Raw genomic sequence first — 18,662 nt, forward strand, 5'->3', positions numbered from 1 at the left:
AAAGCTCCAATACAAATTATGCACTGAGGAAATCAATCAATCTATAAACTCAATAGTGAAAACCCCAGATGTCAATTCACAAATAAGGGTTTTTGTGAATTTCTAATGCTCCTATTATTGTTCTCTGGAAATAATGAGGATAACTCAGATACCCTCCCTCTTCAATTATATCTCCTAGTAATCTCCTACTTAAACTATGTGGCTTTTCATATTTATTTCTCCTTATCAAATGTGTCTTCAGACAGAGCTCCATGACATATGAAGCACTCAAGCTTGTATAAACCTCCGAGTAGATTTGGCAACACGTTTCATCTTAAGAGCTCTAGCAGGCATTTCAAGGAAAGCCCAGAGGCTCTGTTTTGTGCTTTTTGACAGGAAATAAAAATTAAGCTTCTTTTTTTCCCCCCACCAAAAGCTTCCTCTGAGAGACATCAGAAAACCGTCTGGGCCATCACCGGACTGTGCAGTAGTGATGTTTGGTGGGAAATCAATATGGTAAAGCAATTTAGAATCACTTCTGTAAAGAACTGAAAACATGATACTTCACGCTGTAATTGACGATGAGTGACGCTGATCAAATGAATGACTGTTGGTCCAATATCATTTAGGATTTGGGGCTTTAAAAGTTCCTCTAGTGCTCAGAGAAGAGTCTAATGCTTATTTCACACATCTCTCCAGTGCACAGATGGCAACAGTGAACACGGCAGGTTTAACAGTACTGCTGTTTTCTTCAGCCATGGAAATTTCAACTCCAGTTTCATCCCACTCCACGCTTAACAGCTTGAGGAAAAGAGAAAGATGTGGTTAGAAGCAAGTCCTCAAAGTCTTCTCCCTCCTTGTTCGGGACCACACTTGAACCTACTTGGAAAAGATGGTGAAGGTGTTCCACTATTTTCCTAGGTTTTCAAGTCCGGGGGGGGAAGTGATTTTTTTTTTTAAGGAATTAACTGTCCTCTACGCCATAAGCTTCTTGTAGGCAAGAAATGTTTCTACCTGTTCTGTTTTACTGTATTCTCCCAAGCATTTAATATAGAGCTCTGATCTCAGTAAGTGCTCAATAAATACGATTGATTGATTGATTGATTGATTGATTCAAAGCCACAAAAATTGCTTAGGTCTCCCCAGCGGCATTTAACACATTTTCTTTTTTCCCCCTTATTAGTTGCAATTCTATTATTTGACCTCTAAGAAACAAAAATAGTAGTCTTAGATTTTCCTCCTTGTAAAATAGGGCTGAGGGGGAAAAATGTGTTCTTTCTTTGCTAATTACAAGGGTAGTGGTGTTTTTTTTTGGAAAAGCCATGGAAGGGGAGACGTTAGTAAAGTAAGCAAGGAGAGATCCGAGTGGATTTTAGAGTTATGGGGGTTTTTTAAGTCGGTGATTGTGCCTAGAAACAATATGATTACGGCACCAATATGATCACTCTTTTGTCATTCCAAATTTGGTGTAGTGTGGAGCAGAAATTGGTAAAGTCCTACTTCAGCAATTGCTATCCACTCTTAGCTCAAACTTTCCATTTTCCACTGGGCACAAAACTGTCCTTTCTATTGCTTCTTGTGTCCACCATCAGATCAGTTTCTAGAATGTCAGTATCTTCACCTTCATGTCCATCTGCTGCTGTCATTTCCTCTTCTCCCACCCTCTCCCGCATCACTCTTTATTCACCTCTCCCTCAGCCCCATAGCACTTATATACATATCCGTAAATTAATTTTATTTATGTCTCCCCCTCTAGTTCAGCATGGTACAGGCTTGAATCTTTCTGGATTTGACTAGCAGCGATACTCCATGGTAGTAGTTACAGATGGTTAAATCCCCATTCGTCTTAAAGATTGAGTTCATCCATCTTTCATGTATGTGGATGACAGCATGCTTTCAGATTGCAGCAAAAATTGGATACTGTTTATACCCTGGAGTAACTTTGTTGACCTCATTTGGCCGACCAACTTGTCCTCAGTCTTTCCACCCAAACTGGAAAATGGAGGAATGGTCTTCAGTTTTGCCTGGTTCTGAATTTACATGGTTGATGGGGGTGGGGCGGTTGTGTGGTTTTCTTGTTGTTGTTGTTGCTTTTTGTGGAAGATGACGTAGAGTTCATTAATCTAATATTAATGGCCTTTTAGGTAGGTCACAAAAGTGTTCATACCACCTGCCAGGACTGTCTTTAACATCTTTTAACCTTGTGGCAGCAATATATATCTTTAACTGAGCTTTGAGGCCACATACTGCCTACAGTGCTCTTGTAATCCTGTCTATCTGTGGAGAATCACATTTCATCTGCAAAACAATCCCTCCAGCTGTTTTCTAGGGTTCTGATATGCACTGAACTGGTGGTGGAACTTGACAAAATCCCAGTGATTTACAATTGGAACTTATAAGTGGACTTAACCAAAACACTGCTTTAGACTCTGATTTTAAAATAAAACAAATAGATTCCCGAGGCGTAACCATAGCACTAACAGGTAGTATCTAATAGCTAGACAGTCATATCTCTGCCTAAACACTCCTCTTCAGTAACAAATCTCATAAACAGGAGGTGATAGAGAGAGAAAGAATCCTGCAAGGAGGTTAGGTTACCTCAGATCTCTGTTTATATTTTAAGCAGAGGCTTCTTACATGACTAAACTTTTATCATTTTTTAAACCATCCCTCCCTTAAAATTGTAGTCATAGAGAAATAACACAAAAGTAACATTTTATTATCAGTTCTAGTCAAGTAAAATCCTGTGGAAGAAGGAGAAACTACGGTGGCATAATTCTTGATGATATAAATTGTTCCGTAGTTTGTTAGCTTTGTTTAATCTTTAGTGGTTTCTTGGACAGCAATCAAAATCTAACCGACAGAGTGTCATCTCAGTACCCGAAGTACAGCTCAGTAAGTAATGTAAATAATATTTAGCCCAATAGACTGTAAACTCGTTTGGGCAGGAAATGTGTCTACCAACTCCGTTGAAGTGTACACTCTGGAGCACTTAGTATTGTTCTCTGCATACAGTGAGTAGTCAATATACTATTGATTGATTGAGCATATGCATAGATTATTTAGTATAGAAAAGAATACCATCATGGTTCACCGAAGGGTCCCTTTGGATATTGATATTCAATATCCCACGGTGATGTACATTTAAAAATTACAATAATTCTTCTCCCACTCCCTTCTGAGTCATCCTGACTTGTTCCCTTTATTCATCCCCCTCCCAGCCCCACAACACAGATCTGTAATTTATTTATATTAATGTCTAGACTGAAAAGTCATTATGAGCAGGGAATGTCTGTTTATTGTTATATCGCACTGTCCCAAGCACTTAGTACAGTGTTCTGCACACAGTAAGAGCTCAATAAATGCAATTGAATGAATGTGGCTTCTGTGAAATGCTCAATGTGGGTAAAGCATTGTACGAAGCACTGGGATAGATACAAGATGATCAGGTCGGGTGCATTCCCTGTCCCACATGGGGCTCTCGATCTAAGGAAGAAAAGCTATTGAATCCCCATTTTACAAGTGAAGAAACTGAGGCATAGAAAAATTAAGTCACTTGCCCAAGGTCACAGAGCAGATAAGTAGTGGAGCCAGAATTTGAATCCAGCTCCTCTGACTCGCAGGCCTGTACTCTTTCCACTAGGCCACGCCTGTGTATGGTTTATTAAAATCAAATGAAAACTGTATTTTTATTTGAGGCGCTGTGGGGGAGGTGGGAAGAGGAGTAGCCAACAGCTCCATGTTGCACTGAGGCATTGTTAATCAAAACATCCACAAGTGATTAACTCAATTATCAAGATGCTAACAGTAATGAGTGAGGATTGCATTCACATTTCTGTCATTATCTGGCACCAAGCCATTGTGAAAACAAGGATTACACTCATAATCCCAAAGACAATGTCATTATATGTCAATTAGGAAAATGTTTCCTTCAGGGTTTGTTTATTTTTTTAACTATCAAAGTGTTGCCAACTCGCTATTTATCTTGGACACCCCTAAACTAAATGAAAGATATGTTTTTTAAAATAGAACTCAACAGAAACTCCTTGCCTCAGCAGAGATGGCTTAGTTGCGCCAGACACCTCTCAATTTAGCATTTGGCAGTCAGAAGGGAATCTTTCTTGAAACAGCCTACTTATTGTTTTCTTTCTAAAATCAAGCAATCCAACATACTGCACATGATTCAGTATATTTCAGTCAAGGTCCTCTGTTTGAAAGTTAAATTCATAACTGCTCATTAGACATCCTCCTTCTCACAGTGAAGAAATGCAGTGGTTATTTTAAAAAAAACAACTATCCGGTTTACAAAATATTAGCTCTGATACTAGTTCTATGAACTACCATTCATCATTCAGAAGAGCAGATTTGAAGACCGAGTAAACTACGTCAGCCAATCAATCGTATTTCCTAAGTGATTGCTATGTGCAGATCACTGTACTAAGTTCTTGGGAGAGTACAACTTAACCGAGTTGGGAGACACATTCCCTAAGCTTAATGTGGGTTCCTTCTAGATTTTTCCTGAATTTCTTTCTTTTTTGATGTAATCTTCTTGTTGCCTCCTCCCACTAACCAGAAGTACTGTTTTGTTCTTCATTATCTCCCCCACTTACTCTAGCTACTTTGTAAGTATAATAATAGTAATGTTGGTATTTGTTAAGCGCTTACTATGTGCAGAGCATTGTTCTAAGCGCTGGGGTAGATACAGGCTCATCAGCTTGTCCCACGTGAGGCTCACAGTCTTCATCCCCATTTTACAGATGAGGTAACTGAGGCACAGAGAAGTGAAGTGACTTGCCCACAGTCACACAGCTGACAGGTGGCAGAGCTGGTATTCAAACCCATGACCTCTGACTCCCAAGCCCATGCTCTTTCCACTGACTGAGCCACAAATACAATTTTCATCAAAACTAATTGTTCGGTGATTCAGATGGAGGGGAATCTGTTGTCTTTGAAAAACTGGATAAAGAAATAGTTTGCTCTGAGCTGGGTCTTACTTTAAAAACTCCAGTTTTTCAATAGTATCTGTGTAGTGTTTACTATAGGCTAACAACTATACTAAGTGCTGGAGTAGATACAAGCTAATCAGGTTGGACAGCTAATCAAAAGATACCATTAATTAATTGATTGATTAATCCATTCCACTAATCCAAAGGCATAAAGCAAAAAGCCTTGATTCCATATTGTAGACTGCCTTTGTTCCCCAACCTCATTGCTTGGGATCTTACCTTGCCTTGCCTTTTAATATTCAGCCTGGATCTAGGAGTCCGATATGGTGCCTGAAGTAGGCCCAGATTTCGGAAATGATGGCCCATCTCCAGGGGGCATTTATTTGGTTAGCAAGTGGGCCATTAATCGAAAGCTTGGTGGCTTGAATCTACCCAGAGACAACAGTTCCTTTTTCAAACTGTGGAATGCGCAAATCACATTGAATGGTGGATTCTGGTTTTTAACAACAGAAGCAGATTCTAACTTTTACCCGTGAGAAGACTGGGAAACACCTAGTTGAACATTAGCTTCTGCCATCAGTCAGTGACTGCAGCCTATTTATCCTAATATAATAGCAAAGCAGTCGCATGGAATATTCAAGAGAACACAGGACAAATGTGATTGAAAAAGCAGAAGGAAAAGAGACCCTAATTCACCAAAAGGTATCCTGACCTCAATGACCAACACCCACAGGCTTGGGTGTTTAAATGTTGGACCCATTTAATTCATAAATTGATAGTTCAAGCCATTTTCCAAGATTCGCACTGTGGTATTTTGAACGGCTTTTGGGGAATTCTTCAATTTCCCTTCTCTTGACTCCCCAGGACTTTTTTGAGCCAAGACTCCTTGCGTATCCTGAAAACCAAGTATTCAGTAATGTCTCCAAAGGTATTAAAAATGTTAAAACATTAAAAGCAATCCCTTCTGCTTTAGTTGATTAGTTGAAAAGGATTCTGACTATTTGCCCAATCTGAGAATTATCTGACCACTTGTTTTTAAATCACTTGAGTGGAAATTAAGAAAAATAGATTCCATTCCCAGTTCTTGTGACTCAGGGCAGTAACCCTAACATACCTTTATTTCTAGTTCCTCATATTTTAAATAAGTAAACTTAATAGTATTTGACTCTCTACTACCTCACTGGGAAGGCTATATGATAGATATATGTAGGAAGTTTGTTGAATTCAGCATTAAAAAGCGGCAAAATAAGCACATGGATTTATTATATTGTCATGATTTCTCACAGACAGTTATTTTCTGAACAAAATTGTTCTAAACACGAGAGTAGCTCACCGAATCTGTGCATGCGGACAGAATCATCGAGTGTTTACTGCACACCCAACACCGCAAAGCACAATTTCATCATCGGCATAATGAGCCTAAACTTTTCAGAACACAAAGATAATCTTCCTCCTGCCCAAGCGTTTTTTTATGCGTCACTGTACCAGCAATGGAAAGGAATAGTCGGCTTTACACAGGGCCTTAATATGACACAAAACATTTAAGCTCTTGACTAAGAAATAGTGGATTCTAACATAGCATTTTGTATGTAATTAATATGTCATTCATTCCATGGCCACTTCACAGAAATCTCTGCATTTCTCATTTCCACAATGCAGACTCCTTATTTCCCCCTATTTCCTCCAAGCCCTGCTGGGTCAAGTTGGACTGATGCAAATTGAAAAATATATTGGTTGGGTTCCCCCTGGGCTTCCCTGGTTCCAGCTACACCACTGGGTCCAATTGCACTGGAATGTATCTTTCAAAAATAAGACCACTGGGATTTCCTTCTATTTAATGTTTTAATGAGTAATAAACAGAGCCCTATATTTTCTGGTATTTAGTACTGTCTAGGATAGAAGGGAGATGGAGAGGGTATTTAGTCCATCCTGCAGACTTCAGAACAGATAGCAAAATCAGGTCAAACACAGTCCCTGTCCCTCATGGGTCTTACTGCTTAAGGTGGAGAAGGGGATTACGGAACATTTTTTCACGTGTTTCTGTCCAACCCTTCAAGTGAGCTGCTCACTAGATATCATAACTACTATCCTATACCTCTCTCTTGATTTTCTACAAAAGCTTTCAGTCCATGTTTCCCCATTCCTCAGAAACCTCCGGTTACTTCCCATCCACTTCTACATCAAACAGAAACTCCTAACCATTGGCTTTAAAGCATTCAATTCCTGCCCCCCTCCTACCTCATCTCGCTGCTTTTCTATCCACTTCACACAGTTTGCTCCTCTAGTGCTAACGTACAAACTCTACCTCGATCTCATCTATCTCGAGACTGACTTTTCATCCATGTCCTGCCTCTGGCCTGCACCAGAGGTCCTCCCTCTTCATGTCCAACAGGCCAACACCCTCCCCACCTTCAAAGCTTTACTGAAGGCACACCTTCTCCAAGAGGCCTTCCCTAACTTGGCCCTCATTTCCTTTTCTCCCACTCCCTTCTGTGTCACCCTTGGGCTTGGATTAGCTCCTTTTATTCACCCCTTGCTTAGCCCTTACAGCACTTGCGTACGTATCTTCTAGACTGTGAGCCCATTGTCGGGCAGGGATCGTCTCTGTTACTGAATTGTACTTTTCAAGTGTTTAGTACAGTGCTTTGCACACAATAAGTGCTCAATAAATGCGATTGAATGAATGAATGAATGAATCTGTAATTTATTTATATTTACATCTGTTTCCCCTCTAGACTGTAAGCTCTTTATGGGCAGGTAACATGTCTGCTGACTCTGCTATAAAGTGTCTAGTTCAGTGCTGTCTCTGCACACAGTAAGCAAGAAAGAAGCATTGCTTAATAGCTGCTTGTCTGCTGTGTGACCTTGGGCAAGTCACTTTTCTGTACCTCAATTATGTCATCTGTAAAACGGGGGTTAAGACTGTGAGCCCCATAAGGGACATGGTCAATGTCTAACCCTATTACCTTGTATCTATGCAGGTGCTTAGAACAATGTCTGGCACTTAGTGCAAAAACTAAGCACTCAATAAATACGATTGATTGATTGATTGATAAGTCAGAGGAATAGGGTGTCAGTGTGCAGAAATATTGGTGAAGTATTTAAAATATTGTGAAATATTCTGTCTCTGTCTCCCTAGGCTATCAAAGTAAAATAAGAACTCCTCTTCTTCTCTCTCTTCCAAGGCACGTCCCACATCTCCCCACATCCACCCAACAGGAACTAGGTTTCAGGACCTGTGAGATCCCACCCACTGTAAGACATTCAGAAGTAAGTCTTCCTGCACTGCTCTGCTTCCTTTCTCCGGTTATAAACATTGATGTTGAACAATGTAGTACGACTACCACGCCTAGTCGGTTTTAGCCTTTGAAAATCTGTACTTTCAGACTCATTGAGGATTTCTCTATTGAATTCTTTCAAGCTTAGAAAAATATAAACATGAAATGTCTAAACCCAGATCTCCAATGATGAGCAAGGAGAAAGCTATGCAAACCACAGCTACGCGGTCACGAACCTTAATGGCTCAAGTTCATTCATTCCACGGTATTCATTGGGTGACCGGTGGTCGGAGCTGCATAGGGTAATGAACTTTTTGGGAAAGGATTTCTTTGTGAGAAATTTTCTTTTCTGGCCGGAATCTTCATGGCACCCAACATGAGTTTACGGAAAGAGCTGAGAGCAATAAATGCTCCATTTATAATCAAGAAGCAATAGTTCCATGTAATAGCCCATATAACAGTATGCCTGCAGGTTGACAGAGAGCGCTGTGGGCTTTTCAGGCCCAAGCTCATCCTTTCATCCTTCTGCTGTTCTGGGAAGCCTAGAGGATATCTCCAGAGTCCAAGCTGTCTGAAACTAAGAGCAGAAGGGCAGTCTGGAGTCCCAGTTTACTCCCAGGCATCAGCAGCCAGTCAGATGGATTCATTAATTAACTCATTCATTCACTCATTCGACCATATTTATTGAGCACTTACTGTGTGCAAAGCATTGTACTAAGTATTTGGGAGAGTATTCCTGAGGCAAAGTAGAGGATTGTATGAGCACTCACTCAAGGTGCCCGAAATCTAGACCAGCTTCTCAGCCGATCTGGATGTGATGAACGGTTCGACATCCCCTTTTGATTTGAGAAAGCTCCTTGAGGACAGGGTTAGCAGATTGGGCAGACTCCCGATTCCACAAGGGACCCACAAGCCATCTTATCCCCATTATATAGTTAAGGAAACTAAGCGGTGAGATGACTTGCCCAAAATGAATGAATTAATTATGATATTTGCTAAACTCTATATGACATGCGCTGTACTAAATGCTGGAGTAGATACAATCAATTATTCCATCAATCAATGACATTTACTGGCATTCACTGTGTACAGGGCACTGTACTAAACACTTGGGAGAGTACAGTGCTCTGCATATAGTAAGCGCTCAATAAATACTATTGAACGAATGAATACAATATAATAGAGTTGGTAGATATTTTCCCTGCCCACAAGGAGCTCACAGTCTAGAAGAAAAGATGTACACTGATATAAATAAATAAATTATGGATATGTAAATAAGTGTTGTGTTGCTGAGGGTGGGATGAATATCAAGTGCTTCAAGGTACAAATCCAAATGCCAGGGTAACATGGAAAGGCAAGGGAGTAGGGGAATTGCGGGCTTAGTCAGAGAAGGCCTCTTGGAGTAAGTGGGATTTTAGGAGGGCTTTAAAGGTGAGGAGAGTAAGGGTCCATCAGATATGAAGAAGAAGGGAGTTCCAGGCCAGACGTAAGACATGGGAACTCAGGTTGGACACAGACCCTGTCCCGCAAGTTCATGCCCATTGTGCCACTATCAGAGCGGGAACTAGAACCCTGATTTCCAATTCTGTGATCTTTTTCACTGACTCCGAGGAACACTTCAAGACGTCAGGAAATATTTTCTTTCAATCAGTTAACTGGCCTGTGTTTCAGAATGTCTCTTGAGAAAGTATTCCCCAGTGAAAACTCTGCAAGTCTCAACTCGAAAACTGAAGCCCCTTTTCTTCCCACCCTTGTGATAGTTGCGATCTTAATTTTTTTATGTTTCCAGCTCTCACTCACCAGTTCCCTTGGGGACCTTCGGAGAGACTCTGGGGCTGAGCAGTGAATGTCAGAGATGGCGTAAGGCATTGGAAGCTAAGGAGCAATTCTGCTCTCTGGCCTTTAGTTGGAGGGAAGATTTTGATGGAGTTGAAGGAGATAGTTTTCACTCCTTGACTCCCAGAGGGTGAGCTTTATAGCTTATTTTTCTGAAGAACAAAACCTATTCAGATAGCGTTCACTATTCAGACCAAGAATGAGGCTGTTTTGCCACATCACAGGCTACCTGTTGGGAATGTCTGCAAAAACAAAACTTTTAGACCTCTCTAAACTCAGAGCAAATGGAGGTTAGGGAAAAAGAAATCAGATGCCATTTTCAGAGAATGAAATGAGCTATCTTTATTGCTATTCCTTAACCCTGCCCAAAGCAGAGTTTCTCCTTGGGATAATATTTCCACACCCAAAATCTAAATAAACTTCCAAAAAGATACACAAACCAAAAGGAAGAGAGTTCAAAGTAACCAAGGAGAAGACCAAAAGGCTCCTTATCCTGCTCCAGATCATAAAAGAAATGGTCAGGTATTTACATACAAAACTATTTGCATTAGAACACCATGAAACAGTTAATAGCTTTGAAATGCTAAGGAAGTCAAAATATAACAAATTGAATTAACCCCTGCCTGTGAGACTTGGAGAATCAGAGTAGATTCTTCAGTGAGGTTTTCTACTTAAAAACCCCCAAGAATATTCACTCTGAACTGGACTCATTACAGAGTTCTACTTAAAAAGAAATGTCTTGGAATAGGTCATAATCACGTGGCTAGAGGGGAACTAGAAGACAAAATATACTTAATCAATCAATCATATTGACTGAGCACTTAGAGTCTGCAGAGTACTGTACTAAGTGTTTGGGAGAGTACGGTATAACTGAGTTGGTAGATATGTTCCCTGCCCACAGCAAGCTTACAGTCTAGAGGAGAGACAGACATTAATATAGATATATAAACTGTGGATATGTACATGGGTTCTATGGGGCTGAGAGAGGGGTGAATAAAAGTTGCAAATTCTTTCTGGGCAAGTCACTTAACTTCTCTGTGCCTCGGTTACCTCATCTGTAAAATGGGGATTAATTGTGAGACTCACATGGGACAACCTGATTACCCTCTATCTACCCCAGTGCTTAGAACAGTGCTCTGCACATAGTAAGTACTTAACAAATATCAACATTATTATTATCATTATTATTATTATTATTATTCTCTATCCACCCCACCCCAGTGCTAAGTACAATGCCTGGCACATAGAAAACCCTTAGCAAATAACAAAATTCTTACTGTTATTTTTAAATGCTTCTCTCAAGGAGCTACTTTGTCCCATTATGACTAAATAGTTCTCCAAAACAACTCCCTTCCCCCCCAGCTCTGGTCTTGGGACCATAACTTTCCACCCCTCCCTTCTTTCCTCCTCTTGGCTCATAGTCAGGCCCCAAATTTAGAAATCAGCAGCCTAGGATCTTTTTTGTTGGTGTTGGTGTTGTTGTTAAAAAAAATCAATACTGGTAATGATTTTATGTGCATTCTGTGTTCCTGGACATCTCTTTTCTATCCCATTCCACCTCTGGATCTAATATCTTAAAGCAAGCCAGCCAAACTCTCAGGGTTTCCTGTTTCTCAGATTCCTAGTCCCTGCTTCTGGATCCTGGAATCCAATCAACCAGTCAATCAATCACATTTATTGAACATTTGCTTTGTGCAGAGCACTGTCCTGAGTACTTGGGAGAGTACAATATAATGACGTTGGTAGACACACTCCCTAACCACAACAAGCAGATTACTTACAACCGTAAGGCACTCAGTGGAAAATATCTACAATTTAGGAAGTCAAAAGAATTATATTCTGCCACTGAAAGCAGATAGGCGTTGGAATGCGTTCTATCCTTTTCTTTTCTGGAAATCCTTATGAAGAAGATAGATTCTTACCTGCCTGGATCGTTTAAGGCTGATACTGGGATATGGCTGGATATGTCCATTCCAACCATAAGCTTGTCTAGAAAAATCTAGCTCAAAACCTGTCAGACAATGTGGGATTGGGAAGTTTCTTCTCCGTACTTCTTTGTTTCGTCACTTCCTTCCTCCCCTTTCCTCTGTGACAAACACATTTTAAATCGAAACCTAAGTAGTTCTGTGAAGCAAGCACCTAAGGTAATAAAGTTGATTTACGGGGCTTGGTGATTTATGGTTGACTGATTTAACTAAATGAAAATGTCCTACATCTCCAGCTTCCTTTTGCGCTTCCAAAATGAGGTACAGCATGTACTCCTGGACAAAGGGATTGCTCTCAATCGAAATGAAGCCTTCTTTTAAATTTGACAGCAACTGGCTGGTGGGAAGCCTGAGAGACATAACTTTTGTAGAAGCCAGTCTTCATGGGAAAGGTTTGTGTGGATTCTTTCTAACTGGACTGAAATATCTCTCCCACAATTTCACTTCTGTGCTCAAAAATGATGAGTGTTAAATTTCTTAATGAATAGTCTCTGACTTTTTGCCAGATAATGGAAAAATAGCTTCAGAAGACCACATACAAAAAAAAAAACCCATAAAACAAAACGAAACAAAAAAAAACACATAGAAAAAAACTTTCTAATCTCAGTTGAAGAAATGTGAGGTGTTTTGCAAAATGTATTAGCCTCAATCAGCTACATTTGTGTGATCCTGGGAGCCTGGGAAATCATTAGAGCTCAGTCAGCCCGTTTTAGTCATTACCGCCTATTGACCTCTGGATATTTCATTTCCAATACCTCTTTCACTTTTTACTGAAGACAATAGTCATCACCATGGAAACTAGGGGAGTTTGGTAAACATATCGGGTCAGAATCTTGGAAGATACGTTCCCTCAAAACTTTACTTCTGTTCATTTGTCAGGAATGATCAAGATAAATGGACATAACAGATATTTTATCCTAGGTGCACTGAGAAAGGGGTACAGTTCTTAAACCTGGTGTTCTAAGACCCGTGTTAATGAATTAAGATAAAGTTGCCTCCAATATTTAAGCCTACCATTCACACCATTCATAGCAGGGCAAAGATTTTGCTCTCAAGATTTATGATGATTAAAGGGTTGCCATCAAGACAAAGCTCATTTATTATAATAATACTTTGTATTTCAGAGTCCCATTTATCATGAGAGTTCAACAAGCCTCAATTCATTGAGCCGCCTAGCACCGTGTCACAAGCAATGCTTTAAAAAAAGAAATAAAGCATTCTTAGCTCAGAAAGTAGAAAGTAGAAGTAGATAGCAGTGTTTTAAAAACTCTTTTCCACTGTTCAGTTGTAATGCCATAGTGCAAGGTGGTTGTTGGGAATTGTTAACCCTACAAAGGCGTATGCCAAAATCTCGTGCTTTGAAGTTAGAAGAAAATCATAAAATGAATATTTTTCAATATTAAGTCCTAAGAATCTTTTACTCAATCAATTAATTGATGGTATTTATTGAGTGATTGCTGGGTGCGGAGCGCTGTACCAAGCACTTCGAAGAGTATAGTACAGTTGGTAGACATTAATTCAATCGTATTTATTCAGCACTTACTGTGTGCAGAGCACTGTATTACGCGCTTGGGAGACTACAGTTCAACAATAAAAAGACACATTTCCCACCCACAAGGATCTTAGAGTCTAGAAGCTGATATCCTTCCCCAAAAGGAGTTCAGAAAACCTCAGGTCTGCTTCTACTACGTTTAACTGACTACAGATGGACTCCTTTTCAGGTACTGTTTGCAACTGGTTTGATACCTATTCATGACTTCCATACCACGAGTATATTCTAATGAAGGTTTGATAAATAGAGCTGAAGGAGTGACTGCAACTTAGTTGGTCCACATAGTCTCCATATAACTTCTGGGAGTATTTATTTCTGAGTTGATTTTTTCCAAATAAGAATAAGTACCCCCACGATCTCATAAAACGTTGAGACAGTGTATTTCTTGAGAAATACAATAGATGTATTTCTTGAGAAATACAATAGAACTTGAGAAAATGAGATCTTGAGAAAAACTTGAGAAATCCAAGTAATTATGGATTTTAGCATGAACAAGGTGGTGTAGCGCTTTAGCAGGCTGATACTTTTGTTCTCTTGAAGAAAGGAAAATTTATGCAGCAAGAACATCTAATCTAGACTGTAAACTTCATTAGGGGCAGGGAATGTCTCAGCTAATTCTGTTGTATTGTACTCTCCTAAGTGCTTAGTACATAGTAAACATAGTAAGCACTCAGTAAATGCCATCGATCATTGACTGATGGATTGATTTGGTTACAACCCCTGGTCAATAGACAGAAAACACCTAAAAAAACGACTAGGCTAATGGAGCCATCACCTAATGTGACTCAATAATTAGGAGGGGGTGGATCTGAAGTTGACCCAGGTTTTGGTTAAGTCAAAGCTTTGGTTTTATTCTTGGTGCTTTACCTTTGTATCAAGGAGAGATTTGGAGGTGAATTTACAGAGAAGGGAAAGACAGACCAAAATTATGTCTCAGGATAGTGGTTTGCTACTGTGTTCAACGTCGTATCCTAATTTTAAACAATAATTCATGGTTTTGTAATTGTTTAAAGTTCACTTTCTGGTTCAAGAAATAAATCCTTAAGTCGAATCATCCAGTAAGGCCTAGAAAAAGATAATTAGCTTTATTTCTTTTGAACGAGGAAAGTATTCAAGCTTCAACTCTGTTTTAATGCACTTTTGTTATATTCTCATATTCTCATGTGGGGCTCTCACAGTCTCAGTCCCCGTTTTACAGATGAGGGAACTGAGGCCCAGAGAATTGAAGTGACTCGCCCAAGATCACACAGCAGACAAGTTGCAGAGCCAGGATTAGAACTCATGACCTTCTGATCCCAGGCCCCTGCTCTATCCACTATGCCGTGTTGCTTGAAGGAATGAATGAATGGCAGAACTGGCACTAAAATCTGGGTCTCCTGACTCCTGGGTCCCTGCTCTTTCCACTAGGCCACACTGCCTTCTGGTGTCATATTTCCACGCTCTATTAGGTGCTCCAGGGAAACGAGGAAAACCCTAGGTAGGTGAGATTATTGTCCTTTGAGTACGTGACATAAAACTGTTTGTACTGCATGAGTTACTTTAAAATCTTCCCCAGCTCACTGGGATACAGGCCTTGTTCTCAGTTTCTCTGTAACATCTAGAGAGTCTTTAAGCCATCTGAATCCAAACTGAGACCACCTAGAGGGAAACTGCCAGCTCCACCATCTGGTGTAATCTTTAAAAAAAGTCCCGGCTTCCTGAGAAATTAAATGTCCCAAGAGAAGCAAAGGTACAGGGACAACTTGTGAAACTCAAATAGACACTGCAATTATTTTATTATATAACCCATGGCCTGGCATTTAATGGGAGATGAGTTTTGACCTCACTACTGTTTTAGTTTCAGGCTGCGGTTCAAAAAAAATTGCTTCCCTCTTAATTGATTTGAGTTCAGACCGTGCTACGTTACCTCCCTCACATCCTCTGTACTCACCAAGTTCACAAGGACATCTATGATGTTAAAAAAAATCTTTTGTTTGAAACATCCTGGAATAGTTGACCGGCCCTTTCCTACATCAAATGCAATCGCCTGTTTTTATTTATTATTTTTATAGGAAGTATGGTAGCCAAGCCTCACGGCTGGCACATTGATAGGATTTTTTTTTCCTTTTTAATTATCCACAGGGTGATTTTGCCCAACACCCACATCCTGAAGAAAATGAAATGTTTTAATTCCTGAGCAGAACTGTTTCCGGCTTCAGTGCTCACCTCTTTCCTTTTAAAGTTACTCTGATGAAATATCTGAAGGGGATTCTAGTATATTACACTGAGAAACAGCATGGCCTAGTGGATAGAGCACGGGCCTGGGAGTCAGAAGGACTGGGCTCTAATCCTGGCTCTGCCACTTGTCTGCTGTGTGACCTCAAGCAAGTCACTTACCATCTCTGTATCTCAGTTTCCTCATCTGAAAATTGGAATTAAATTTCAGTTCTACCTCCCCTGTCACTGGGAGCCCCAGGTGAGACAGGGACTTTACCTGGCCTGATTATTTTGTACCTCCCCCTGTGCTTAATACAAAATTAAGCTTTTAACAAGTACTCCAGGTAAGGGTGAGGGGAGAAGGGGAATAAAGAAAGAAATGAATCCAGAAGGTGAACATTTAGGAGGAATTTGAAGGAGAAAAATGACATGGTTGGGGAAGCCAATTTTAAGGGGAAGGACCAGACAGGGTCAGGGGAAGCTTGAACATTGGGTTTGAGATATATCAATTTAATCAATTATTTTAATATTAATCAATCATATTTATTGAGAGCTTACTGAGGGGAAAGGACTATACTAAGTGTTTGGGAGAGTGCAAAATAACAGACACATTCCCTGCCCACATGCACTTTTGGAGGTTCAATTTGCGTTTGAAAATTTTCAGCTGAGCCATCGACTGGCTTTTTAGTCTTGACAGTTTGGCAAAACTTCTTTTCACCTGAGTGGAAGGTAAAGTACTTAATCACTCTGAAAATAGAGTGCTTATATTGGCTCATTTCCAAGGAGCAAGATAATTACAAAATTATATCCTGATATACTGAGCTATTGCTGAATTTTTAATATTGCTTAATTCTTTAAGGTTATTCCATTCACTGACAATTGCCCTGTTGTTGCTTTCTATGAGTCAATTCATTGTGCGGACTTCTGACATCAATATGACCCATAGATTTCACAAAGTGATTTAAGCAGTACTGATGCCATAGGTTTTTAAATAGCTAGTAAATAACGGTTGCTAAAATAAAACATTTACCATATTTGGACACTTTCAGGATCATTTTAGGGAGATCTAAAGTCCCTGAGCAGAACAGACTCATCCTCTTCATCCGGAAAAACGCTTCCCGTTCAGGTTGTGCACACGCAAAACTCACATTTTCAACCTCCAGGGTCCCCTGAGACTTTCAGGATGAAGTGGCCTCGTTGGCACTAGTGTATGTTGGGCAAATCAAAATATAAGAGATGAGTTTATTAAATATAGCATCCTATCAATCTTTGCAGGAATGATAAGATTTTTGGACCTGCAGCACTGAAAGCTACAAGAAAGAAGTCACTGATGATAGAGATCTGAATCCAAGCATTCTGGATGGGTGGAAAAGGGGTTTCTTTTGATAAAATAGGAAAGGAGTCCTCTGAAAATTATATTTTTCCTTCTTCTTAATATTTATGGCCCCTCCAAATATAGTCCTTCTATTTATCTGTATTCCTCGTGCAGGTTTTACATATCCAAGGGGAGTGTGGGCTTGTCATGTTACCCATCCTGCTTGAAAAGTTCTGGCAGAGGTGGCCCCCCGTAGTAATACCAAGGTATGGGCACCTACATTGAAATTAACCACCATGGAACTGACATATTGTTCCCTAAATCAAGTTGCAAGAAAAAGATGATGAGCCCTAAAGTCTATTTAGCGTTCACAAGTGAGTTTCTTCCTTCTGCCAAGTGAACAGTCACACATAACGCTGAAAATTAATTACATTTTCATGGATTAAATGTTCTTCTCCCTTCCCATTCCTGCACGAGCTTCTTGTGAAGTCACGTGAGCTCTGTCTGTGGAGGGGGCAAATGAGGATACGTGAATAGGCCGTGTGGGTTCAACTCATAAGTAATTGGTTTCTAGGGGAGCAAGTGATGGAAAATACCCTCCGGGGAGGCAATCAGTGGATCAGACATCCGAGAAGATCAGAGTCTTTAGGATTTGACCAAGACTAACTCATTATCCAGAATGTTCAAACCCATCTCTTGTATCTGGAGCCCTGAAGTTACTCTTTTGAATCTTTACCGAGGGAAATATTCATCAGAGCATGTGACACATCCCTTAGTAACTTTACCTACAGTAAAACAAAATGCATTATTGCAAGGATTCTTAGCCCACTTCTAAAAGACATGTATTACCTTCTTTAGTCTAGTTGAGCCTTTGCATGGGTCCATTCGGGACTCAGGCCCAGGGCTATCGACTTTATAGATAGATGAGTTCAGTTTTATTAGATAATTATGGTAGTATTGAATTATTGTGGTATTTATTAAGCACTTAGCGCTTGGGGAGGTATAATACAATTGGGTCAGACAGTCCCAGTTCCACAGAGGGCTCACAGTCTAAGGGAGCGGGAGAATGGGTATTTAATCAGCATTTTCCAGGTGAGGGAAATGAAGTCCAGAGAAGCTAAGTGACTTGCCCAATGTCACACAGCAGGCGAATGACAGAGCCAGGATTAGAACCCAGGATGTCTGACATCTGGGCCCACGTGCAGTCAATCAATCGTATTTGAGTGCTTACTGCGTGCAGAGCACTGTCCTAAATGCTTGGGAGAGGACAACATAACAATGTAACAGACACAATCCCCCGCCCACAATCTCCCCACGAACCACACTGCATCTCTGACTCGCACTAATTTGGTTTGACTTGGATTTGTATTATTTATTTTATTTTCTCTGAGCCTGCTCCTCCTTTTAACACCCTGGCCACATAAGCAAGGGGACCATTGGTGACTTAAAGGACTCTGACTTGAATGATATCACCTCAGTGCAGTCCAAACCACATACAGTGAGTGTTTTGGAAGTGAACTTGAAAGGAATACAAGTCATATCTACAGCGAAAGACAAGGCTCTTTTCTGGAATCA

General features: G+C 40.2%; 1 long non-coding RNA gene across 1 annotated transcript; it reads right to left on the reverse strand.

Annotated features, from left to right (window-relative positions):
* Positions 1–332: 332 nt before the first annotated feature.
* Positions 333–12,102, reverse strand: LOC114807568. The gene is made up of 2 exons (XR_003755624.2): positions 11,962–12,102; positions 333–780 (listed from the first exon to the last, which is right to left on the reverse strand). It is a non-coding gene; the product is annotated as an uncharacterized LOC114807568 (long non-coding RNA).
* Between the last annotated feature and the right edge of the window lie 6,560 nt (positions 12,103–18,662).

The sequence above is a fragment of the Ornithorhynchus anatinus genome, chromosome X3 (genome assembly GCF_004115215.2).
Source record: "Ornithorhynchus anatinus isolate Pmale09 chromosome X3, mOrnAna1.pri.v4, whole genome shotgun sequence".
In the NCBI taxonomy this organism is placed as follows: domain Eukaryota; kingdom Metazoa; phylum Chordata; class Mammalia; order Monotremata; family Ornithorhynchidae; genus Ornithorhynchus; species Ornithorhynchus anatinus.